Below are 27,816 nucleotides of genomic sequence, written 5' to 3'. Positions count from 1 at the left end.
TTATATCTGAAGCAGTGCTCTTTTAATACCTACTAATTCCACTTTGAAATGGAGTTTTGCGTTTGGTGGAATTTTGGCATCAGGCCATTCTTTCTTTCCATAAGCCCATTCTGGTTCAGTCTCTAGTTGCGCATTTTCTCCTTTACTCATAGTTAAGAGTGCTTTGTTCCATCCTCTGATAACTTTGCCTGTTATAAGCTTAAAACTTAAGGGCATGGCATTTTTCTTCTTTGAACTCATTTGAATATAGTATCAAAACCAGTCCCATCCTGTAGCGTTCCTGTAAACCAGCAGTGAACAGCACCTCCTATTTTGGGAGTGTTGGTTTTAACTCCTTTTTTAAGAACACAATTTATATATTTTGGTGGACCCTCCTCCAGAGTCTCTTCAGACTTGGTTTCTTTGGGTTTATCTTCATTAAGCTTCATTTCACCTGCTCAGACACTTTACTTACACTTTCAGTACCCTTGAAATGCTTACTTTTAAAAAGATGATTAAAGGCTATAACTAAATGGTCCTTGTTAGCTGTTTTGTCCACATTTTCAGTGTTTCCTAATAACTTCTGTTCTGCAAGAAACAAATCCAAACTGTGGTTCTTTAAAAGCTTTATGATGTCCTTCTTGGGTAGCTACTTGATGCTCCTTGGTCTAGGTCCGCTGTGGAATGGCCTCTACCATCTTACCCAACTCACGATTCAACATTGAACATTCACGATTACTCAGTGCTCATCATGATGAGTATATTCTTTTTTTTTTTTAAGATTTTATTTATTTGACAAAGACACATGGAGAGAGTAAACATAAGCAGGGAGAGTGAGAGAGGGAGAAACAGGCTTCCCGCTGACCAGGGAGCCTGACTCGGGGCTCGATCCCAGGACCCTGGGATCATGACTTGAACCCAAGACAGATGCCCAATGACTGAACCACCCAGGTGCCCTATGATGAGTGTGTTCTTAATCCCCTTTACCTATTTCACCCATCACCCCCCCTTCTTGTTACTACTAGGTTGTTCTCTGTATTTCACAGTGATTTTTTTTTTTTTTTTTTTGGTAAAGATATTTATTTATTTATTTGAGAGAGAGTGAGTGAGCACAAGCCAGGTGAGTGGGAGAGGGAGAAGCAGGCTCCCCACAGAGCGGAGAGCCCAATGCCTGGCTTGATCCAAGGATCCTGGGATCATGACCTGAGCCGAAGGCAGACAGGCGCTTAACAACTGAGCTACCCAGGCCCCCATTCGGAGTGATTTTTATTTGTCTCTTTTTTCTTTGTTTGTTTTGTTTCTTAAATTCCACATATGAGTGAAATTATGTATTTGTCTTTCTCTGGCTGATTGATTTCACTGAGCATTATACTCTAGATTCATCCATATTTTTGCAAGTGGCAAGAGGTCATTCCTCTTTATAGCTCAGTAATCTGTTATACACACACATACATCAATGCACAGACACCCCCCCCATGTCGTCTTATCCTTTCATGTATCGATGGACACTTGGCTTCCTTCCATAATTTGGCTATTGTAAATAACACTGCAATAAAGGGGTGCATATATCTTTTCAAATTAGTGTTTTTGTACTTTTTGGGTAAATAGTAGTGGAATTATTGGATCCTATAGTAATTCTGTTTTTAATTTTTTGAGGAACCTCCATACTGTCTGCCACAGTGGCTGTACTAGTTTGCATTTGTAGCAACAGTGCAGAAGTGTTCCCTTTCCTTCACCTTCTCACCAGCACTTATTTCTTGTGTTTTTGATGCTAACCATACTGACAGGTGCTATCTTTTTGTGGTTTTGATGTGCATTTCCCTGATGATGAGTGATGTTGAGCGTCTTTTCATGTGTCTGTTGGCCATCTGGATGTCTTCTTTGGAGAAATGTCTGCTCATGTCTTCTGTTCATTTTTAATTTGGATTATTTGTGGGTTTCTTGGGTGTTGAGTTGTATAATTTCTTTATATATTTTGGATACTAACCCCTTAGTCATATATGTTGTTTGCAAATATCTTCTCCCATCCCATAGGTTGCCTTTTAGTTTTGTTGATTATTTCCTCTGTGTAGAAGTTTTTTATTTTGATGTAGTCACAGTAGTTTATTTTTGCTTCCCCCTGCCCTTGCCTCAGGAGGTACAGCTAGGAAAATGTTACTATGGCCAATGTCTGAGAAATTACTGCCTGTGCTCTCTTCTAGGATTTTTATGGTTTCAGATTTCACATTTAGGTCTTTAATCCATTTTGAATTTATTTTTCTGTAAGAAAGTGGCCCAGTTTCATTCTTTTGCATGTAGCTTGTCCAGTTTTCCCAGCACCATTTGTTGAAGAGACTTTTTCCCCATTGTATGTTCTTTCCTCCTTTGCCGAAGATTATTTCACCATATAATTATGGGCTTATTTCTGGGTTTTCTATTCTGTTCTATCAAGCTATGTGTCTATTTTTATGCTGTACCATAATGTTTTGATCACTAGAATTTTATAATATAGCTCGAAGTACAGAATTGTGATGCTAGTTTTGTTTTTCCTTATCAAGGTTGCTTTGGCTATTTGGAGTCTTTTGTGGTTCCATACTAATTTTAGTATTCTTTGTTCTAGCACTGTAAGAAATGCTGTTGATATTTTGATAGGGATTGCACAAGTGTGTAGATTGCTTTGGGTAGTATAGACATTTGAACAGTATTTTTTCTTCTGTTCCATGAGCATGGAATGTTTTCCAATTTCTTTGGTCTTCTTCAATTTCTTTCATCCGTATTTTATACTTTTCGGAGTATAGGTCTTTCACTTTCTTGGTTCGGTTTATTCCTAAGTATTTTATTATTTTTGGTGCAATTGTAAATGGGATTGTTTTCTTAATTTCTCTTTCTGCTACTTTATTATCAGTGTATACAAATGCAATGAATTTCTGTATGTTGATTATTGAATTCACTTACCAGTTCTATGAATTTTTTGGCAAAGTCTTACAGGTTTGGTTTTGTTTTTTTATAGAGGGGGAGGGGCCACGGGAGGGGGACAGAAAGAATTTCAAGCAGTCTCCATGCCCAGTGTGGGGTCTGATGTGGGGCCTGCTCTCACAATCCCGAGATCATGACCTGAGCTGAAATCAAGAGTCAGGTGCTTAACTGACTGAGCCACCCAGGCACCCCAGATTTTCTGTATATGGTATCATGTCCTCTGCAAATAGTGAAGGTTTTACTTCTTTCCTACCAATCTGGATGCCTTTTATTACTTTTTGTTGTCTGATTGCTATAGCTAGGACTTCCAGGATTGTGTTGGGTAAAGGTGGTGAGAATGGACATCCTTGTCTTGTTCCTGGCCTTAGGGGGAACGTTCTCAGTTTTTCACCTTTGAGGATGATGTTAACTGTGGATTCTTTATATGTGGCCTATATTATGTTAAGATATGTTCCATATAAGTCTACTTTGTTGAGAGTTTTTATCATGAATGGATGTTGTATTTTATCAAATGCTTTTTCTGCATCTATTGAAATGATCATATGTTTCTTTTCCTTTCTCTTATTGATGTGATGTATCATGTTGATTGATTTGCAACCCTTGCATCCCAGGAATAAATCTCACTTGATCATGGTGTATGATTCTTTAAGTGTATTGTTGGATTTGGTCTGCTAATGTTTTGTTTAGAATTTTGGCATTTATGTCGATCAGAGATATTGGCCCATAGTTCTCCCCCTACTTTTTGTAGTGTTTTCTATCTGGTTTTGGTATCAGGGTAATGCTAGCCTCATAGAATGAATTTGGATTTTCCTTCTTCTTCTATTTTTTGGAATAGTGTGAGAAGAATACATATTAACTCTTCTTTAATGTTTGGTGGAATTCATCTTTGAAGCCATCTGGTCCTAGACTTTTGTCTGTTGGGAGTTTTTTGAATACTGATTCAATTCATTGCTGGTAATAAGTCTGTTCAATTTTCTATTTCTTCATGATTCAGTTTTAGTAGGTTATGGGTTTCTAGGCATTTATCTGTTTCTTCTAGGTTGTCCAATTTGTAGGCATATAATTTTTCATAATATTCTTCTATAATTGTTTGTATTTCTGTGATGTCAGTTGTTATTTCTCTTTCATTTCGGAATTTGCTTATTTGAGTCTTTTCTCTTTCTCTCTCTCTTGATGATTCTGGCTAGAAGTTTATGACTTTTGTTTATCTTTTCAAGGAAGCAGCTCCTAGTTTCATTGTTCTATTGTTTTTTAGTTTCTAATACATTTATTTCTGCTCTAATCTTTATTGTTTCTTTCTTTCTACTGGTTTTGGGTTTTGTTTGTTGTTATTTTTCTATCTCCTTTAGGTATAAAGTTGGGTTCTTTATTTGAGAATTTTCTTGCTTCATGAGGTAGGCTTGTATTGCTGTGAACTTCCCTCTTAGAACAGCCTTTTCTGCATCCCAAAGATTTTGGACTGTTGTATTTCATTTTCATTTCTCTCTGTGTATTTTTTAACTTCCTCTTTGACTTCTTGGTTGACCCAATCACTGTTTAATAGCATGTTATTTAACCTTCACATATCTGTGTTCTTTCAAGATTTTTTTTCTTGTAATTTCTAGTTTCATAGCATTGTGGTTGGAAAAGATGCATGATATGACTTCAGTCTTTTTGAATTTGCTAAGACTTGTTTTGTGGCCCAATACATGATCAGTTCTAGGGAATATTCCATATGTACTTGAAATGAGTGTGTATTCTGTTTTTGGGTGGAATTTTCTGAATATATCTGTTAGAGCCATCTAGTCCAATGTATCATTCAAAGACTCTTTGTTCGTTTTCTGTTTGGATTATCTATCCATTGATGTAAGTGAGGTGTCTCAAACCATTTTTTGTATCACTATTGATTACTCCTTTTATGTTTGTTTTTAGTTGTATTATGTATTTGGATGCTCCCATGTTGGTGCCTAAATATTTACAATTGTTGTATCTTCTTGTCAAACTGTGCACTTTATGATCATATAGTATCCTTCTTTGTCTCTTGTTACAGTCTTTGTTTTGAAGTCTGTTTTGTCCAATATTAGTATTGTTGCCCTGGCTTTCTTTCAACTTCCATTTACAGGATAAATGCTTTTTCCATCCCTTCACTTTGAATCTATATGTGTCTTTAAGTGTGAAACGAATACTTGTTTGCAGCATATAGAAGGGTCTTGCTTTCTTATCCATTCTGTCACCCTTTGTCTTTTGATTGATTCATTTAGTCAATTTATACTCAGAGTAACTATCGATAAATATGTGCTTATTGCCATTTTGTTACTTGTTTTATGATTGTTTTGTAGTTTTTCTCTGTTCCTTTCTTCTCTTGCTCTCTTTCAGCTTGCTGTCTTTCTTTAGTGACAGGTTTGCATTCCTTTTTCTTTATATTTTACTTATCTATTTCAAGTTATTGACTTATATAGAGTGACCATTAGGTTTATGTATAACATTTTCTGCATATAGCATTCTTTTTTTAAAAAAGATTTTATTTATTTATTTGATAGACAGAGATTACAAGTAGGCAGAGAGAGAGAGGAGGAAGCAGGTTCCCCGCTGAGCAGAGAGTCTGATGCGGGGCTCGATCTCAGGATCCTGAGACCATGACCTGAGGGAAGGCAGAGGCTTCAACCTACTGAGCCACCCAGGCACCCCTGCATATAGCATTGTATATTAAGTTGATGGTTGCTTAAGTTTGAACCCATTCCAAAAGCACTAAATTTTTACTCCTCTCTCCCCTACATTTTAGGTATATTGTGTTATACTTTACATCTTGCTATTTTGTGAATCCTTTGATTGATTTTTATGCATATACTTAATTTTACTGCCTTTGTGCCTTCTACTTTTCATACTTCTGCTTATGGACTTTCCTTTCTACTCAAGGAGTCCCCTTTAACATTTCTTCTAGGGCTGGTTTAGTGGTCATGAACTCCTTTAACTTTTGTTTGTCTAGGAAATTCTTTATTTCTCCTTCTGTTCTGAATGATGCCATTGCTGGATAGAGTATTCTTGGCTGCAAATGTTCCTTTCAGCATTTTGAAAATAGCATGCCACTCTGTTCTGGCCTGCAAAGTTTCTGTTGAAAAATCAGCTGATAGCTTATGGGTTTTCCCTTGTACATAACTGTTTTCTTTCTTTCTTTCTTTCTTTCTTTTTGGTGCCTTTAAATTCTCTGTCTCTACTTTTTGCCATTTTAATTACTGTGTGTCTTGGTGTGGACCACCTTTGGTTGATTTTGTTGGGATCTCTTGGATCTGGATTTCTATTTCCTTCTCCACATTTGAGAAATTTTCAGCAATTTTTTTCCTCAATACATTTTCTGCCCCCCCTCCTCCTTCTGGGATCCTTATAATATAATGACCTTGATGGTGTCACTGAGTTTCTGTAGTCCATTTTCATTTTTTATTATTCTTTTTTCTCTCTCCTGTTCAGCCTAGCTGCTTTCTAATACTCTGTCCTTCAGGTCACCAATCCATTCTCGTGCTCTTTCATTCTATTATTTATTCCCTTTAGTGTGTTTTTAATTTCAGCTATTGAGTTCTTCATCTCTGATTGGTTCTTTTTTATGTTTTATATGTCTTTGTTGAGGGTCTCACTGAGATCCTCCATTCTTTCCTCAAGTCCAGTGACAATTATGAGAATTACTTTAAATTTTCTGTCAGGCTTACTTATCTCTGTTTCGTTTAGCTCTCTCACTGTGATTTTGTCCTATTCTCTCATTTGGGACACATTCCTCTGTCTCCTCATTTTGTCTAATTCTCTGTGTCTGTTTCTCTGTGTTAAGAAAGTCAGCTTCTTCTCCTGCTTATGAAGAAGAGGTCCTGAGCTCCCTGCAGTGCAATGTGCCAGAACCTCGTGCTTCAGGGGTGTCTCCTATGTGTGTTGCATGTACCCTACTGTTGTGGCTGAGCTGCATTTGCCTGCAGTTCAGTCTGCAATGGCTTTCTTTGCCTGTTATGGGCAGGGTTTTGTCATGGTGGTGTTAGTGTGCCAGATTGGGGCTACCTTGGGCTTGAGTTCGGTCAGACCAGGTGTTTGCCCGAGCTGCAGTAGCAGTGAACTGCAGGGCACTCTCCCTGTGTTATCCCCTGAAAAGCTTTCACTGGTAGGTGGGGCCTGCAGGCAGACCAGATGTCTGCCCCCAGCTGACTGCTGGGACTTCAGTTAGACTGGTGTGTGTGTGTGTGTGTGTGTGTGTGTGTGTGTGTGTGTGTGTCTTTCTTTTCCTCTCTGTTCAGGGCAGGAGTCACTTTGGGGTGGTGCTAATCACTGTTAGGGCTGCTTTCATACTGCTGCCTGTGGCACCACTTTGGATGGACTCCTGTGGAGGTGCTGCTGGAGTGGGAGGGTCTGCAGAAGTACGCAGAAGTACGCAGACGTAGGGTGTGTGATATTAGCAAGGTCTGGGCTGGTTTGCTGTGGGAGGGGACTCGTTGCTGCTTTGGAAAACTCCTGCCATGGCTGGTTGGAGGGGGTGAGTCTGCAGAAGAGTGCAGGGGTGAGTGCACTATTAGCAAGCTCGAGGGAGAGTGTTCACACTCTGCTGGTTCCCATAGATGTCTGTGTATCTAGGCTAGGGGATGGGGAGTGAAATGGTGCCTACAAGCTCTTTTGTTCCTTGAGCAGTTTCCTAAAGAAGTTTTCCTGCCCCTCCACCACATCCTGAGATTAGTAAACAAATCTCCATCCTGTATACCTCAGGCATTTTTCAAACTGCTGCTTCTATGCTGTATCTCTCTGGGGCTGTTTGTTGTGTTGTCTCTTTAAGGGTGGGGACTGTTTCCTGTCACCTTTTGGCACTTCCAGAGTCAAGCCCACTGATTTTTAAAGTTCTACTTGTTAAGTCCCACTGATTGTAAGAACTCATCAAGGTAAGCCTCTCTAGTTTTCAAAGCCAAATGTTATGGGGATTTGTCTTCCCGGTGCTTGTTCCCCATTCCTGGGGTGCCTGGGGTGGGGTCTGCTCTTCTTTCCTCTGTGCCCACAACACCCCTCCCTCCCATGGACAGTCCTACAGGTCAGCTTGGTTCCTGACCATGTTTTTGCCCTTCCTACCCTTTTAATATGGCCTCTACTCTATATTTAGCCGTGGAGAGTCTGTTCTGCCAGTCTTCGGGTTGTTTTCTGGGTTATTTAGGCTGATGTGGTGTTATCTAGGTGTATCACAAGTAGGCAGAGAAGCAGGCAGAGAGAGAGGGGGAGGGAGGCTCCTGCTGAGCAGAGAGCCCGATGTGGGCCTTGATCCCAGGACTCTGGGATCATGACCTGAGCCAAAGGCAGAGGCTTAACCCATTGAGCCACCCAGGTGCTCAGAAGAGAATATTCTTAATCTCTAAAAAACCTACTGCAAACATACTAAATGGTAAAATGTTGAAAACTTTTTCTTGGAGATCAGGAACAAGACAAGGATGCCCCATGTGTTTTGGTGGAACTTAACAAACTGATTTTAAAATTCATATACAGGGACGCCTGGGTGGCTCAGTTGGTTAAGCAGCTGCCTTCAGCTCAGGTCATGATCCCAGCGTCCTGGGATCGAGTCCCGCATCAGGCTCCTTGCTCGGCGGGGAGCCTGCTTCTCCCTCTGCCTCTGCCTTCCACTCTGTCTGCCTATGCTCGCTCTCGCTCACTCTCTCTGACAAATAAATAAATAAATAAATCTTTTAAAAAAAATAAAAATAAAATTCATATACAAATACAAGAAGCTAAGGATAGCCATTACCCTTTTGAAATAGAAGAATTTAGAGGAAGACTTTATCCACTAGATAACAAGAGTATTACAAAGCCTTAGTAATCAAGACAGTATGTATTTTCTTCAGGGATAGAAAAAAAATAGGGGGCGCCTGGGTGGCTCAGTGAGTTAAAGCCTCTGCCTTCGGCTCAGGTCATGATCCCAGGGTTCTGGGATCGAGCCCCGCGTTGGGCTCTTTGCTCTGCGGGGAGCCTGCTTCCTCCCTTCTCTCTCTCTGCCTGCCTCTCTGCCTACTTGTGATCTCTCTCTCTCTGTCAAATAAATAAAATCTTTAAAAAAAATAGACCAGTGGAATAGAATGAAGAACCCAGAAATATAGCCATGCAGAAGGTCAGTATTTGACATATGTTGTACTGTAGAACAGAGGAGAAATGTCAGTCCTTAGAATAAATAGTACTGAGATGAGTGATAATTAAGTTAAATTAAACCCCATCTCACACTGTACTCCCTAATATATTCCTATATGTTCATGTATTAAAAACCTGAACATGAGAAATAAAAAGCTTGTAGAAGGTAATATAGGGAAATATCTTCATGAGCTTGTGAATAGGGAAGAATTTCATAAACAAGGTACAAAACATATCCTAACTATAAGGAAAAGGGACTTCTGTTCATCAAAAAAAAAAAAAAAAACACAAAAAACAAACAAACAAAAAAACAAAGAGTGAAAAGATAAACCACAGAGTGAGGTAAGGTATTTTCAATTCACAAAACTGAGAAAACTAGTATTTTGATGTATAAGAACTCTCATATAGGCATGGCCTGAGGAAAAGGCTGGGGTTGTGTTGAGAGACAAATTTGGGGAAAACTGAGGCCAGGGAACTTTTGTCTCATTCATGGTTTGAAAGTCTCAGAAGAGTCCTCTGGACAGAGACCAGTGTGCCAACATGGGATGACTTAGCCTAGTCAAGAGAGGAATTATTAGACAATGTGAGTGTCTTAGGTCATGTTCAATAGAAGCAGAGCTTGAGACAAAGATTCTGGTGCATGCTGTTTATTGGAGGAGTGCTCTCAGTAGAGAGGGAGTGAGGGAAGTGGGAAGTGGGACAGGGCAGGGGAAGGTACTAAGCAAGGATGTGTTCTTAGCTCTAGCCTGATCTCATAGGGAGTTCTGTAGTATGAATTGTACCATAGAGTTGGTTCCCCTTGTGTCAAGGGGGACAGAATTCCACTCCCCCGTAGCATTTAGTCCTTGGCTGTGAGCTGTACCCCAAAGGAGGGGGTAAGCCTATCTTCCTGGGTAAAATGGCCCCCACACAGTTGGGTGACATTCTTTAAAGAAAGGGACATTTGCAAGCAGTTAGCAACCAACACACAGCCTCTGGAAGGATTGTTGAATTGGTTGGCAAAGGGGATCACTGTGGAGCACCAATAGTGTCCTCTGCAGTGAGGACTTGGTTAACCTTAGTCAACCTTAGTTAGGTTAACCTGAGTCAACCTTAGTTTCCATGTGGTATGGACCCTGTGTTGGAAGCCTGCAAGAGGCTGGCCACCACAGAGAATAAAGAGTGAATCCTGTTTCCCGGGGTGAGAAGGAAGTTGTGATGGGGAGTGAGAAGGATTTCTAGAGATGAGATTAAAGCAGCTAGAGGGAGAGGGCCAATATGTTCCTAGAATAGTGACTGAGCCAAAACAAAAACAAAAACAAAAACAGAAATAGATAACAAGTTCATCAGCTGTGGACTCTGACCTCAAGGCTAGCAGGGAACACAGCACCAGAGAATACAAGGACACCTTTTCTCCAATACCAGTTCCATTTCCATTGACCAGGCTCCATTGAGAAGCCTCCAGGGATCAGAATTAAGTGCCATAGGGATTTGCGAAGAATAATATATCAGGTTTTTAGGAAATAGAGAAACTATATTTATACTGTGCATCTAGGTTGTAGTAAAAGTGAAATTTCAATGCCTACTTTGAAACACTTGAAGGCAGCTAGATTGTTACATTCAAACGCATAAATGAAGTAAACAAAAATCTGACCTTTGACAAACAAGATTGTAAACGCTTTGAGAGTGGGGTCATGTAACCCACACAGCAAAGTGTTAGATAATTCTCTTTTACCTCATATTATATTTTCTCATGGTATTTGAAACTCATCCCCTTGCTTTTTTCCCCCAACCCAGATGTCCTACTGAGTGCCACTGGTAAAGGTCAAAAGACACTGTGGAAAAAGAAGCTCTAGCTATAAACTGTATTGGTGTATCTGTTACTAATTTAGAGAAAAATCAATTTAGACCCACACCTCACCCCATAATGCCAGATGAATAAAATATATATAGAAACTTAATTCATAAAGAAAAACACTGAATTTTATGAGGTCTCTGGAGTTCTCTCTAAAGTTTATAAGCCTTTAAGTGATAGACTTTACAATTATGACTGAAAAATCTGACTACATAAAAAACTTAAAACTTTATATATAAGAAAATTTTAAAAGCATAGAGGAAATATTTTTTAACAAATGGAAAACAGGCTTAATATCTTAAACAAATTAAAAGGAAAATATTAATATCACAATAATAAAAAAAAAGGACAAGACAATTCCAAATGAGGAACTATACTCAGTAAACAGATATAAATGGGAAAGTGTTAAGCCTTTCACTTCAATCTTAAATACTTACTGAGCATCTACAGTGGGCCAGGCACAGTTCTAGGCACTTTATCAAAGGAGTTCTAGGTATAGACACCAAAGAATACAAATCAAATTACTAATCAGATACTAGTGAAAGTGATACATATATATGTATATATATGTGTATATATATATATATATATATAAGATTTATTTATTTATTATTTTTTAAAGATTTTATTTATTTATTTGACAGACAGAAATCACAAGTAGGCAGAGAGGCAAGCAGAGAGAGAGAGAGGAGAAAGTAGGCTCCCTGCTGAGCAGAGAGCCTGATGCGGGGCTTGATCCCAGGACCCTGGGATCATGACCTGAGCTGAAGGTAGAGGCTTTAACCCACTGAGCCACCCAGGCGCCCCTAGATTTATTTATTTTAGAGAAATCATGAGAGAGAGAGAGAGAGAGAGAGAGAGAGAGAGAGAGAATGAACATGAGCAGGAGGGGTAGAGAGAGGGAGAGATAATCTCAGGCAAGCTCTGGGCGAAGTGTGAAGCTTGACACAGGGCTTGATCTCACAATCCTGATATCATAACCTAAGCCCAAACCAAGAGTTGAATGTTTGACTGGTTGTGCCACCTAGTCATCCCAAAACTGATACTTTTATATACTTCCAATGAAAGTAAAATTACACAATCCTATTTGGATTTGGCCATACCTGTCAATTGAGAGCATTGTTCAAATCCTTTAAGTTAGGAATTCCACTTTGGGGACCATATCTTTAAAGGGAAAAATAATCCCAAGAGAGGAAGAAAAAATTATATGCCTGAAGATGCTCATCACATTGTATTTTGTAGAGAGAAAACATGTATGACAGCACCTTAAGTATTAAGTATTTTAATCCAAGTTTTCTTAAAATTAATTTTTCTATAGAATTCTTTTTCATAGACTATAAAGAAGCTTGAGAGCACACCTTCAGAAAGAAAGGGACCCATAATTTTAATGAGCATCCTGTTAAGATTATAGGGCTATGATGTAGTTCATATAGTAATATGGTTTTGCTTTGGTGAAGTGTTTGGAGCCCAGGCCCACCTAAGAACCAGCCTCTAACCCAGAAGAGAGTTTCTAAAACATAAAGAGGGTAAAGTCCCTTGAGAATGTACTTTTCTAGATTTTCCACGGTGTGAACATCTCATGTGGTTTTCAGTAAGGTTAGATGAGGCAGCTCCAACTTACCTACTGGACACAGGCCTTGAACTCAGAAGGAATGAGAATGAATCTCTTATTCTATACAGATGAAGCTTTTCACAGAAAGGATATGAGCCCTGTTATCAGTTAGAGAGTTCAGAAGAACAGGCAAATTATGTGCTTGGTCAGGATGAACACTGAGAGCCGTCCTAGGCGCTCTCCAAGGTGCTGAACGACTGCCTGCACCTCTCTCCAACCTGATGGAATCTTCATCTCACTAATGTCTCTCCCCTTAAAGGATTCACTACCTCTTCTTGCCTTGACACTTGTCCTCTGGACTCCAACTCCTTGACACAATCTATCTGTGACCCATGCCTAGTGGGACTTTAGTCACTGTTTTTTTATCTGCATGTACTGGCAGCTTCATTCATCAGTGTCCTTTTAAAGGAAGTCTGTTTGAGTTTATCTCAGTAGGAGACAATATATGTTTTATTAGCTTTTGGTTGTACTACCAAGAAGGAAAGGAGCTCAAGAGAGATAATTTTCAGATAACTACTAGAAGAACACATGGAAGAAACAGAAAGAAGTCACCTTCAGATAGTTGACTACATGTGGCTCATTTGTCGTACTTTTCAGTCTTTCAGTTACTTAGGTAGCAACAGGGTACAGCAGGGTGCCTGTTAAGGTTGGTGCTGGTAAACAAATGAATATTAAACTATGCACTAGAAGAACAAAGTTCTAGTCCTGACTTTATTTTTTTAAAAGATTTTATTTATTTATTTGGCAGAGAGCGAGAGAAAAAGAGAGAAAACACTAGCAAGGGGAGCAGCAGGTGGAGGCAGATGCAGAGGGAGAAGCAGACTCCCAGCTGAGCAGGGAGCCCAATGTGGGGCTCCATCCCAGGACCCTTGGACCCTGAGCCAAAGGCAGATGCTTAACCAACTGAGCCGCCCAGGTGTTCGGTGACTTTATTTATTTATTTTTTTTAAAGCTAATTGTATAACACTGGGCAAATCACTTAACTTCTCTGTATTAATGTAAGGTAACTGCTGCAACAAACAACCCCCAAATTGTGATCACTTAAAACAACACAAGCTTCTTTCTCACTCATACAATATCAATACATATTCCTAGTTGACTGGTTTTCCTGGACAACTTTCCTCCAAGTGGTAACTCAAACTTCTTCCAGATTATCGCCTCGCTATTCTCTAAGTTTTTTGAGTAGTCTTCATTCAGCTAGTCATTGAGGGAAAAAATGGGTGTGTGTGCTCTCTCTGACTGTGCTGACCCATCATTCTCACTGGGACCACTGCCCAATTCAGTAGTGGACAGTCAAGACCAGTGTTTTAAACCTTTGGTTCTTCTTCAGTGGGCTCCTGCTGGGGCCTGTTTTGGGCAATCTGTTCTCTTGCACCCAGTTTTCTCCCAGCTCTTCATAGGAGTTGTTCTACCGTCATCTTGGAATGCTGTTCTCTCTCTGCTTATTCCCTGACATCTGTACTCTAGCTTCTGACACCTGGTCTTGTTAACACACAATAAATATTTGCTAAACTGCTGGTGTTAAAAAAAAAAAAAAAGAATGGGGAGCTTATATTTTTGAGGATTTTATGGGTCAGGCCTTGAAGTGGTACAAATCACTTCTACCTACCTTCTATTGGACAGGGCCCATCACACGTTCACACCTAAATGCAAAGGATTGAAATTGTAGTCTTGATGTATGCCAAAAAGTAAAAGGGGCATAGTTTGGTCCAAATAATTGGCCTTACTCTAGATTTTGGTTTCCTCAATGGTAAAATGATTCAAACAGTATCTATTCTTCCTTCTCCTAGAGTTGTTGTAAAGGTCAAAGAAAATGTGTGAAAATGTCTTGAAAAGTGTAAATCAATGTATACAGAATATACAGGAAGGGAATCCTTAATCCTTGGCTTACCTACCTTTGAGTGTTAATTTTAGGAGTGGAAAAAAAAGTGGAGAAAAGGTATTCTTTTTGGTGGGACTCCTTAGTTGGTCACAGTATATTATCAAATATAAGTATATTTAATGGGATAATCTATTTTCTCATATGGGGTGAAAGTAGAGATTATAAATGAACCTTTGACATTTCATAATTTGAATGCCTTGGTGGAATTATACTAGGATGGAGTTAAGGGAAAGTACCATTTTGTGTTCAGCCCAATTTTTTGCCAGGCTCCTGAAGACACTTCTAACCTTCCAAACAATAAAACCAACCATAGGTTTGATAATAGGTGGTACATTCTTTCTCTTTGAAAATCTTCCCAGGACTGGGTATTGTAGATGGGATATCTATTAGGATTGTTGTGCATGACATCTCATTATGGACATACACATACGTAGCTCCTTTGTCATATATAAAGATTTGATTTATTTATTTGATAGAGAAGACAAAGACAGAGAGAACGAGAGAGAGCGAGAGCATGAGCCTGACATGGGGCTCCATCCCAGGACCCTGGGAACATGACCTGAGCTGAAGGCAGACGCTTAATCTACTGAGCCACCCAGATGCCTGGCCTTTGTCATTTTTCTGAAGCTCTTCATCCTCAGGGGTTGGAAACTCTTCTTACCACTATCCTCCCAACTAAGCAACCCCCCCCCCAAATTGCCTCCTCCAACTTCTTATTCTCAGGTTTGTTATGAATCAGAGAATCTGGTAGAATTGCATTATGTTTACATACCCAGCAACATGCTGGTGATTTCTGAATGTCGATCACTCTTTAATTTCATGATGTTTTGACCCAAAGCTAACATCAGCCATCTGGGAAGGTTATTATTTAAACAAACATCACTCAGCCAGTTGTGACTGAGATATTGGATCATACTGAACTGCAAGATTTCTTCTAAGGATGAAAGAAAATAATAAGAAATCACAATAGCAAGGGACATACTTTGAGACCCAGCTTAGTTTTCTGAAAGGAGAAAAAGAAAGGCATTTGTTTGAAATTCTGGGGCCTTAGGGTAGTTCACCAGAGCACACTAAGCCTTAGGAATTATGTCTAATTTATCTTAGAGCAGACAGAACTCACAGCTTAAAAATTCAAAGCAAAGATAGCTCTATTCTCAATATGTATAAAATAACTGAATGTGAGCGCGTGACCTAAAGGAAATTAGACTGCACATAATCATGCATTCTGGCGCACTGTGGTATTAACTTGAAAAATACAGAGCTTTGGGTTTTGTGGAAGGAAATAGAAATTGGGATGTAAAATGAAACAAAGAAAGAGATGCCCTTGGAAATATGAATTGCTATAAAATGAAAGCAGTGTCTAATCAAATAAGTGCCTTCTACAAATAGACTATCCCTCACATCTGGGTATCTTGGCTATCTATCTCTTATCAGGAAAAAAAAGTGGGTCAGGGAATTATACCAAAGCAGATCTCTTTCAGCTGGACAAGCTTTAAAAGAAAAAAAAATGTTCTCTAGCTCTTTTCTAGTGCTTCTCAGTGGGTGTTTTTTTTCTCTTTTTTTAATCTGCATCTACCAGTCGTTTCCCAGTTATATACCTACTTGAATTTCATTCTGGTCTTTGTTCTACTCATGCTATGTGTTTCATGCATCCATGCAAATTGGTGCCTAAACCAAGCATGATCAAAGTGCTGGAGTCCTGCAGCAGATTGGCCACCCTACCATTTATTCACTGAGAGCTAGCATTAGCCATATCCTCTTCTCAGTTTGATGGTAAAGCCAGGTTGAAAATGAGGAGTTCATTTTGCTTCCAAAAGAATCTGAGTACTGAAATGTGCTTGGAACAAAAGTTTCCCCTTTTCCAGGACAATACACATGGATCTGTCCAGATATTTGGGTGGAGGGGACATGGGGAAATGTAGAGGTAATGTGAGAGAGTGGAGGAGGAACTAGGATTTAGGGGTTCAGGAAACCCAGAATCTTAGACAGTTTCTCACTGAATCTAGGACTCTGGCAAGTGGCAGATCGCTCTGAGTCTCACTTTTCCCATTTGCAAAATAATAGTAATACTAGCAACAAACAGTTGAGAGGCAAGGTGGTAATAGAGGGCAAGTGAACACATTCCAGAAAAAGGTTGCCATGGTTCAAGTTCTGGCTCTGCTCTTATTACCTAAAACAGTCTGTACCTCAGCTTCTTACTTTTTTTTTTCTTCTTTATTTTACATTTAGCTGAAGCTTGAACTCTTTCGCTGGTTGCAGAATGTACCATTTAACTTATTAAAAAATTAATAAACTTGATTTTTTAGAGAAGTCTTAGGTTCACAGCAAAATTGAGAGAAAGTACAGAGTTGCCTTTTACCCCCTGGTCGCGTACATGCACATGCTCAGCCTCGCCCACTAACAACATTGCCCACCAGACTGGGCTATTTGTTACAATCAGTGAACCCATATTGACATATCAATCACCCAAAGACCACAGTTTACCTTAGGGGTTCAATTTTGATATTGTATAGTCTGAGGTTTGGACAAATGTATAATGACATGTACCCACCATGATAGTGCCATAACAGGGTAGTTTCACTGCCTTTAAAATCCACTGTGCTGTATTTATCCCTGTCTCTCTGCTACGCCCTGCCAACCTCTGATTTTTCACCCTCTCCATAGTTTTGCCTTTTCCAGAATTCCATATATTTGGAATCATACAGTATGTAGTCTTTTCAGATTAGCTTCTTTCAATTAGTAGTACGTGTTAAGTTTCCTCCGTGTCTTTATATGGCTTGATAGCTCATTTTTTCTTTTGCACTGAATACTCTTCTATTGTCTGGACATACTACAGTTTATCCATTTACCTTTTGAAGAACATTTTGATTGCTTCCACATTTTGCAGTTATTAATAATTTGGCAATTTATTAAAAATAAAAACCTGCCAAAAGCACCCATGTGCAGGTTTTTGTGTGGATATAAGTTTCTAATTCATCTGGATAAATACCGAGGACCAAGCATATGTTAAGAGTATTTTTAGCTATTTTTTAATCAAGTTTATCAAATGTGAGTTTTAGCAGATTCTATGTTTTAAGGGATTGGTTTGTGTCATCTAGGTTATCAGGTTCTGGCATAGAGTTGTTCATAATATTCCCTTATCTTCTTTTTAATGTCCATGAGATCTTTAAATGTCTATCTTTGAGTGCTGTCTCCTCTTTCATTTCTGATACTAGTAATTTGTGTCTACTCTCTTTTTTTCTTAGTTAGCCTAGCTTGAGACTCATTGATTTTATTGATCTTTTCAACGAAATGGCTTTTGGTTTTATTGATTTTCTTTATTGATTTCAGTTTCATTGATTTCTGCTTGGATTTTTGTTATTTCTTCTTACTTTGGATTTAATTTGCTCTTTTACTAGTTTTCTAAGTGGAAGTTTAGATTACTGATTTTAGATATTTATGCTTTTGCAATATATGTATTAGATGCTATAAATAACCTTTAAAGCACTGTTTTCACTGTGTCCCACAAACTTTGATAAATTGTATTTTCACTTTTATTTAATTCAAAATATTTTAAAATTTCTCTTGATTTCTTCTTTGAATCATGTGTTAATTAGAAATGTATTCTTACTGTCCAAGTATTTTGGTATTTTCCAGCTACCTTTCTGTTATTGTTTTCTACTTTAATTCCATTGTGGTCTGAGGGCACACATTTATAGGATTTCCATCCTTTTAAACTTATTAACATATATTTTAAATGTATTAAGATACATTTTAAATTTATTAACATGCATTTTATGGCCCAGAATGTGGTCTATCTTGGTGAATGTTCCATGTGAGCTAGAGAAGAATTTGTACTCTGCTATTGTTGAATGGAGTCATCTATAGATGTCAATGAAATCCAGTTGATTGATGGTGCTGTTGAGTTCAACTGGCTTTACCGCTTTCCTGCCTGCTCTGTCTGTTTCTGATAGAGGGATGTTCAAGTCTCCACCTACAATAGTGGATTTATCTATTTCTCCTTGCAGTTTTATCTGTTTTGCCTCACATGTTTTGATGCTCTGTTGTTAGGTGCATACACATAGTCTTCTTAGAGTACTGACCTTTTAATCATTATGAAATACCCCTGTTTATCCTTGATAACTTTCCTTGCTCTGAAGTCTGCTTTATCTGAAATTAATATAGCTACTCCTGCTTTCTTTCAAGTAGTGTTAGCCTGGCATATCTTACTCCATTCCTTTATAGTTCATCTATATGTTATTTAATAATTTTAATTATAGTAAATAAATACTTAAATTATATTAAAGAAATAATATTTATTTGATATTTATTTATGATTTTTATTTTTAAAAAATTTTATTATGTTAGTCATCATATAGTACATCATTAGTTTTTGATGTAGTGTTCCATGATTCATTGTTTGCATATAACACCCAGTGCTCCATACAATCCGTGCCCTCCTTAATACCCATCACTGGGTTAACCCATTCCCCCAACTCCCTCCCCTCTAAAACCCTCAGTTTGTTTCTTGGAGTCCATAGTCTCTCATGGTTCGTCTCCTGCTCTGATACCCCTACTTCATTTTTCCTTTCCTTCTCCTAATGTCCTCTATGCTATTCCTTATGTTCCACAAGTGAGTGAAACTTACTCTGTTTGACTTATTTCACTTAGTATAATCTCCTCCAGTCCCATCCATGTTGATGCAAAAGTTGGGTATTCATCCTTTCTGATGACTGAGTAATACTCCGTTTTGTATATGGACCACATCGTCTTTATCCATTTGTTTGTTGAAGGGCATCTTGGCTCTTTCCCCAGTTTGGTGATTGTGGCCGTTACTGCTCTGAACATTGGGGTGCATGTGGCCCTTCTTGTCACTACATCTGTGTCTTTGGAGTAAATAACCCAGTAGTGCAATTGCTGGATCATAAGGCAGCTCTATTTTTAACTTTTTGAGGAGCCTCTACACTGTTTCCCAAAGTGGCTGTACCAACTTGCATTCCTGCCAACAGTGTAAGAGGGTTCCCCTTTCTCCACATCCTCTCCAACATTTGTTGTTTCTTGTCTTGTCAAATTTTGCCATTCTAATTGGTGTAAGATGGTATCTCAATGTGGTTTTGACTTGAATTTCTCTGATGGCTAATGATGCTGAACATTTTTTCATGTGTCTGTTAGCCATTTGTATGTCTTCTTTGGAGAAGCATTGGTTCATGTCTTCTGCCCATTTTTTGACTTACTTGTTTTTTGGGTGTTGAGTTTGAGAAGCTCTTTATAGATCTTGGACATCAGCCCTTTATCTGTAGTGTCATTTGCAGATACCTTCTCCCATTCCATGGGTTGTCTCTTTGTTTTGTTGACTGTTTCCTTTGCTGTACAGAAGCTTTTTATCTTGATTTGTATCTTGACTTTTGAGAGAGAGAGAGAGAGAGAGAGAGAGCGAGCGAGCCTGGGCATACATGTGGGTGTTGAGGGCAGGGGTAGAGGGCAAGGGAGAGAGACTCTTAAGCAGGCTTCATGCACAGTGTGCATGTGGGGCACAGTCCCATCCTGAGATCATGACCTGAGCCAAAATCAAGAGTTGGATGCTTAACTGACTGAGCCACCCTGGTGCTCCTGTGTTATTATATTTAAAATGAGTTTCTTGTAGATGACATATAGTTGAATCTTGTTTTTTTTTTTAATCTACTCTGACAATCATTGCCTTTTAATTGGTGTATTTAGACCATTGATGTCTAAAGTGATTATTGATACAATTGGATTGCTATCTACAGTATTTGTTACTCTGTTGCCCTTATTTTTTGTTCCTATTTTTGTCTTTCATATATTTTCTGCCTTTTGTGTTTTTTCTTTCAAAAGGGAAATAATTTTATTCTTTTTGTGTGTGTGTGTTTCCATCAATCTCATTTATTTATTTATTTATTAAAATTTCTTTTCAGCGTAACAATAGTCATTGTTTTTGCACCACACCCAGTGGTCCATGCAATACGTGCGACTGAGCATTTTATATGATTTCATTTTGTCTCATTTTTTAGTATATCTACTACTTAATTTACTTTCATAGTGGCTGCTCTAGAGTTTGCAGTATACAAGTACAGTGAATCCATGTCCACTTTATTTTTTAATTTTATTTTTAACTAATCTCTACACCCAACATGGGCTTTGAACTCACAACCCTGAGATCAAGAGTCACATGTTCCACCAACTGAGCCATCCAAGTGGCCCCAAGTCCCCTTTAAAGTAACACTATACCACTTCAGAGATAGTGCAGGTACTTTGTCATTCTTTTTGTCATTACAAAAGAATCTGAATTTCTCCCTTCCATCTCTTGAATCATTACTGTCATTCATTTCACTTCTACTTACATATAAGTAAGCATACATACATACATGTAAGCATATGTAATTGCATACATTCTTGCCATTATTTTTTGAACAGATAATCTGTTAGAGCAGTTAAGAATAAGAAAAGCAAGTTTTTAATCTTCTCTTTGATGTTCTTCCTTTCTTTATGTAGGTCCAAGTTTCTGATCTATGCAATTTTCCTTTTCTTTGAGGAACTTTTTTTTTTTTAAACGTAGTTGACATACATTACAGTAGTTTCAATTGTATAGCATAGTGATTCAACAAATTTACACATTATGCTATGTTCACTACAAGTGTAGGTACCATCTATCTCAATACATCAGTTTTACAGTATCATTGACTATATTCTTTATGTTATGACTTTTATTCCTATGACTTACTCATTCTATAACTGGAAGCACTTCTTTTAACATTTCTTGCAAGGTGGGTCTACTGGCAACAAATTCTCTTCATTTTTGTCTTAGAAAGTCTTTGTTTCTCCTCCACTTTTGAAGGACAATTTCATATGGTACAGAGTTTTAGGTTGGTGCATTTTTTTCTCTTCATACTTTATATATTTCATTTCACTCTCTTCTTGATTGCATGGTTTCTGAGAAGTCCAACAATTCTTATCCTTGTTTCTCTATTGCTAATATGTTTTTTCCTTTGACTTCTTTTGAGGTTTTGTTTCTTTATCTTTGATTTTCTACAGTTTGAATATGATATGCTTAGGTATAGTGGTTTGTTTTGTTTTGTTTTCATTTATCCTGCTCGGTGTTCTCTGAGCTTCTTGTACCTGTGGTTTGGTGGATAACATGTGCCTCAGTTAATCCATCTGTAAAGTAGGGATTATGATAGCTACATCATAATGTGGGAATTAAGATTAATTAAATATGTGACAAGCACTTAGAAGAGTACCGGGGATGTAGTTAGTACTATGTATGTGTTAGCTAATATTTAATCAGCACTTGCTAAGCAACAGGCTAAGTGCTTTTCATACAGGATCTCATTTTTCCCTCATAGCAATCTATACTCAAGAGGTACCTATTATTACCCCCATTTTATAGATGGGGAGATTGAGGCCTGCCTGTGATCACACAGATTATTAAGTGGCAGACCTGTAAGTCCTATACTGAAGTCTGTCTGTCTGCCAAGGCCGTGCCTTCAGTTACCAGAGAAGAGCACCTCAGAAGGGGGTTGGAGTTTGGTTAATCTCTGTGGTCCCTTCCAGAACTAAAACTCTATTGTATGAAGTTTGAAATAATGCCAGAATAATACTGTGGTGGAGTGTCCAGCCTTGGGAGTTGGAAAGCCTGTGTTGAAGCCAGTTTTGCACACCCACTGTTTCCGCTGCTGTGACATGAAGCTAATCCACTTGCCTTTCCTGTCTAGCTGTTTGGAGGTTCGAATGGGCTTCTCTATGAAAAACATTTTGCACAGTGCTTTGTAACTGGTTCTTGTGTATTGTAGGGCCTCAAAAAGCTAGATACTAAAATAATTGTTATTTAAAAATCCTGTCTAGTAGTTACAGTATTGGAAAAAGTAATGAAATGTCTTGATTTAGAGACCTGCAAGCTGTCCAGGCAGGAGGGCATATGGTAGGAAACTGTTGGTGTAGAATTTGGCTAGAAGAGGTCAGACTGACTTACTTCATAGAATCCAGTCCTTAGGCTTTGCAGAAGTTTTCCCAGTCAAGAAGCTGAGATGACTCTGGTATATGGAGGTTTTATTTCTAATGCTGGCCATCATAAGAGAAGTGGGACACTCTTGGGCATTGGGGCAGGACTCTTATTTATGGTCAGTCTCATTCAAAGGAAGGATTAAGCTGGAGGGAGTGTGCCCAACATGGTCGGTCCTGATTAGGGAGGGAGCAGATGGCCTTTAATCTGGACATCAGCCATGTCAGACAGTATTAGGACTGCCTGTTCTCTGAGCTTCTCAGAGAAGAAGCACTGGCTTACTGATAGGACTTTGGCATGACATTTCTTCAAGCTGGGTGAAGGGATCTATGCCTGTAAGAATCAGAGGAGACAGCTGCTCTGGGACCATACCTATGGGATATGGTGAAGGGGGCAAAATTCCTGTGACTCACATTGCATTGTGTGTGTTTATACATGTATGTGTCTAAAGTTCTGGTACTGTTCTTTCATCCCCTTCTGAAGAAATGGAAAGATTAATAGTAGCAATTCTGCTCCCTTGTTTTGGCTCCCTGAGTGGCTCTACCTCCAAAAATGTGAATTGTTAATTTCAAAGCTCCTTGCCAGCGTCCTTCAGTAATCCGTGCTCATCACACATCACATTCTACAGTGACACTGTTCTGGTTTTCACATATCTCCCCTCAGTCAGTAAGCATGGATGGAGGGCCTATTATGTGCCTGGCACTGTGTTATTATCTGAAGATCTGAAAAAAGAATGATATAACGTCCTGGCCCTCAGAGAACTGAGAGCACTTAGGGTGACCTTTAAGCAATTAAGTACAACACTGTGTAATGGGCTATGAGAAAAGTATCTTCATTTGGCTTTCTCCCAAAACAGGCGATGGGCAAAGGATTTGAGTGTAAGCAGTTTATCTGGAAAGCGATCCCAGGAAGTACTGGTAGAAAAGATGAAGGAATTGAGGAAGAGAGCCGAAGAAAGCCAGGTAGTTAGTACTATAGTAAACTGGGGTTCAACCTCCCCAGGAAACTCTGGGAGCATAAAACGTGCCTTATTCTCCCCACCAAGGGGTTACACAGCTATGCCAGTCAGTATTTGAAGACTGCCTCAAGGGAGATTAACTCCCTAGCCTAATTCCTGACCACCTGGCCAGATGCACTTTGGTGGGCAGATCCACAGCCCTTAGTGGAGCCACTGGTGTTTATAGTAAGCAGTAGAGGCAAAGGCCAAAGAGATGTGGGAAGGGCCCCAGCAGCATCAGCTAAAAGAAGTATGAAGGGCTTACCGTGATACACACTAGGTGAGCCATTTAGCTTAGGTGATCAACAAAGACTTCAGGGAGAAGAGTTGTTCAGGCTGGAACAAAGGTATGGAGTGTTTGGAAGAATGCGATGAATATGGCTGGTACTGGTGTCATAGGAGAGAGAGTGTCCGGTGTGGGAAAGTACTAGGCATAGGTGAGGGCCACCTCCAGTCCCCCGCTATGCCAAACTACATTCCAGACTCGCTGGAGATGCAGAGAGAGCCACAGAAGGACTTTAAGAAGGCTTGTGACCCAGCCATGCTTGATATTTAGAAAGATCAGTCTGGCAATGGGAGACAAAACAGGTGGCTACTCCTTCCCATTTGCTTCCTGTGGGTTTCGTGTCTATTTCCTATTGCTGTGACCATCAGCCCAGCAGTTGCAGTTCATAACATCTAGTTTATGGTTTTCCCAACACTCTCATAATCAGCATTATTGTGTCCCTTCAGAGATGGGTAATGCCCCTCTTTGGGGATCTGGATAACAGTTCCATGGGATCCCTCTTCCCGACTTCTAGGTTTTGATAACCTCATTCTTTCCCTTCCATTCCCCCACATCGCTGGGGTGGCCTCTGATTCCTATAGCTCCCATCTCCGTGTTATCTCAGCACCCCCCTCTCTACCTTTTGACTCCTCCAATACTCATTTCAGCAATTTCACCTCCAATCCCTGCTTTACCTCTGCGGAACTAACTGTGCTGCTTATCTTTCTCCCTGGACCATGACTGATGCAGAGAGGTACAGACAACAGAGTATCTGGGGAGTGCGCTTAGCTGGGAGACCATGAGTTTGCATTTCACACGCTTATTTGATTTCCCCCAAAGCTCTTGAGAGCCAGGGCATAGGCATGGAGAAGGCATGTGGTTGGGGTGATCCGACTTTGAGGTTTTGAAGAAGAGGATGTTCAAGAGGGCACATAGGCATCAGAGCCAGATGGACCAGGTAATGTCAACAGCAGCAGCAACAGTAGTAGCCACAATAATAAAGAAACCTACGATTTTGCCTTTACTGTGTGCCAGGCATTATTGTAAGTGCCTCACATGTACTGTAAACTTAATCCTCATGACAACCCTAGGAGGTAGGTGTGTACTTTCATTCTCCATTTTACATATGAAGACACCAAGGCACCAAGAGGCTAAGTAATGCGCCCAAGGTCAAATAGCTAGTAAGGGACAAAGTTCATACATGAACCTGGACATTTTCTCTCCCTGGTTGGGGCTCATGGTCATTACAAGGGAAAATTTTCCTACCCTACTGTTCTGTGATTCCACAGAAATAGGACTTAATGTCTCTGAGAAAATCTGCAGCTTAATGGTAAGGTTTTAGTGATGATGACACATTTCCAAGAAGCCCTTGCAGAAAGTCAGAGAAATTTGGGCTTAATCTATGAAGACGAAGCTAAAGAGAAAGCCAGAAGAGAAGGCATGGACTCCTAGGGGTGTGGAGCTCCCCTTCTGCAAAGGCACAGATGGAAACGAGACAGAGGAGCTGAGAGTTTATCATTCTCTGAAAGCTTAATTAGGTCATTGGTGAGGACAGAATATTTAAAAAATTCTATCAGTTAAAGACCTATGGGATTTAATTCCCTCATTCCTGCTCCTTAGTGTTAGAATAAATGAAGCCTTTTCCTAGTTACAAAAATGATGTTGAAAAATGATTGATTGTCCTAATGAGGAAAGGGAACAGCTGCCTGAACAGCAGATGTAACTTTTATAATCATTTCCTCTTCATTGGTTTTCTCCCTAATGACCCCGGCACTGATGATAGTATTTAAGAAGGAGGGTATGTGATGGGCAGAGGACTGGAATGATCAGGAAGCTTCGGTAAAGAGGGAAATGGTTGGCCTGAGCCTCCTGGTCGGCTGCATTTCTAACAAACCCAAAGCTTTGGCTGTTCTTCGGGGTGGTTAAAGGTGACAGAACCAGAGTTTGTGGGAACGTGAGGTCCCAGGCTTGAGGGCCAGACCCAACAGAAGAACCACCCACAACCACCACATGTACTGAAATCTGTTGTAGCTTCACCAAGGCCCTAGGGGGAACTGTCATGCAGAGAGGAACATCCCTAGGAGGGGATATTGAGCAGCAAGTCGGCAATGACACTGAAATGTGACAGCATGTAGTGGAGCGTGGTGATTAGAAGCATGGGCCCTGGCTGTAAACCCTGCATCCGAGTCCTGGCTCGACCACTTCCCAGCTGTGTGACCAGCTGCATCTCACTTTCTAGCTGTGTGACCTGGATCCAATTTCTTAATCTCTCTGTGCCTTGGTTTCTAGCTGTGCAAACTCGGGCAAGTTTCTTAACCTCTCTGTGCCTCAGTTTGCTGATCTTGCAAATAAGGATGATAAGAATACCTGTTTCATGGGCTTGTTGAGGGGGAATGAATAAATGTGAAGCACTCAGAACAGTGCCTGGTATATAGCAGGTCTATTTAGAGGTCCCTTAAACAAACGTAAATGGCCTGCCATTGGCAAAACTGTGTCAGCCACATTTCTCTGCCATCTGTAAAAGTGTGATTCAGCAGTGGGTCCTCAGTGCCCTGTAGATTTGGGGATCTCTTTCTCTCTCCCCTCACCTTCGTGTCATGGGGACTCCCATCTCACTGTTCCCTTATTCCATACAAATATTCTACACAAATCCCAGTGGGGCTAAAATCCCCAAATCTGTGGTGAGATGTTAGGGACTCCTAAACTTCCTCATGTGCCTCTTCTTAGCCTTAAATCCAGGGGCTCATGGCATTTCGGGCACTGGCCGAAAGTGGTGGCCCTCTCAGGGCTGCTTCATACCCATTTTGACGACCAAGTCTGTGGACTTTCCTGCTGCTTCTCACCACAGCTCAGAATTCCAGAACTTTTGGCTCTCCCTTTTGGGACCCCAGACCCACCCTACCACATCCTGTTCAGGCACTCCGCAGAGCAGTTGTCTGTTCGGCCTGTGGGCATAATCATTATTGGTTCTGGACATATTGGACCAGACCTTCTTGGTAATACCCTTGTTCATGTTACAGGAGAGCCGTCCTAAATTTTGGCTTGGTTCAAGTAGATATAATTACCCCTAATGTTGTTGTTGTTATTTCAGATTTTACTTATTTATTTGACAGAGAGAGACAGCGAGTGCACAAGTAGGGGGAGAGGCAGAGGGAGAGGGAGAAGCAGACTCTCTACTGAGCAGAGAGCCCAACGTGGGGCTCCATCCCAGAACCCTGAGATCATGACCTGAGCTGAAGGCAGACACCCAACCAACTGAGCCACCCAGGTGCCCTCATTATCTGTAACTGTAATGTTAAAGAGCAAAATTTCTTAGTTTTCATCGCATTTGTTCTCATTCCTTTCTGCCTCATGATAGCTCCATTTTTCAAGTGGGAAAAATCAGTTTTGGTTTCATATATTAGGAAATCTATGTTAAAGTGGCTTGAAAAGTATGGGAAGTTAATAGCCCCACATATGGAAGAGCCTGGTGGCAGGGCGGTGATGAGCCTTGGGTCTATCAAGGCTCCCTTAGGGGCACCTGAGTGGCTCAGTTCTTAAGCGTCTGCCTTCAGCTCAGGTCATGATCCCAGGGTGCTGGGATGGAGCCCTGCATCAGGCTCCCTGCTTGGCGGGAAGCTTGCTTATCCCTCTCCCACTCCCCTTACTTGGGTTCGCTCTCTCCCTGTGTCCTTCTCTGTCAAATAAATAAATAAAATCTTGAAAAAAAAAAGGCGCTGACTTAATCTCTCTTGAGAGTCTCTCAGGTCTCCTCCACAGGGTGGCTTGATTCCCAGGCTGTTAGAGGACACTGCAGTAACTTGGGGGCTCAGCTCCACACCCCAGAACACCCAAGGAAGACAGGAACTAGCTATCTTGTAAGAAGTTTCCCCAAAGTATCCTTTGTGTCTCATTGGCCCAAATCTGGTTGTACACAAACCTCTGAATAACCCAGGAACCTGAGAGAGTACTATGTGCTGACCGGTTTAGACCTGGGAGTCTGTCCAATCACTGTCAAAGGGGCTGTATAGTTACATTTAGCCAAATTAGCCCCATCAGTGGTGTTGGGGGTGAGTCACTTTTCTTTCCCAGGTGTAGGTGGGGTGGGGAAGTCTAATCCGAAGTCTGTGGTATTGTCAGGATAGTATAGTTCACGTACAATGTTACATTAGTCTCAGGGGTACAAGACAGTGATTCAGCAATTCTGTA

At 40.1% G+C, this 27,816-nt stretch overlaps 1 pseudogene; it reads right to left on the bottom strand.

The window, feature by feature from the left end:
• On the bottom strand, positions 1–26,641 carry LOC116583495 (annotated as a pseudogene).
• Between the last annotated feature and the right edge of the window lie 1,175 nt (positions 26,642–27,816).

This window comes from Mustela erminea, chromosome X (genome assembly GCF_009829155.1).
Source record: "Mustela erminea isolate mMusErm1 chromosome X, mMusErm1.Pri, whole genome shotgun sequence".
NCBI lineage: Eukaryota > Metazoa > Chordata > Mammalia > Carnivora > Mustelidae > Mustela > Mustela erminea.
The sequence above is the reverse complement of the archived record's forward strand: the minus strand, read 5'-3'. Positions and strand labels throughout refer to the sequence as shown.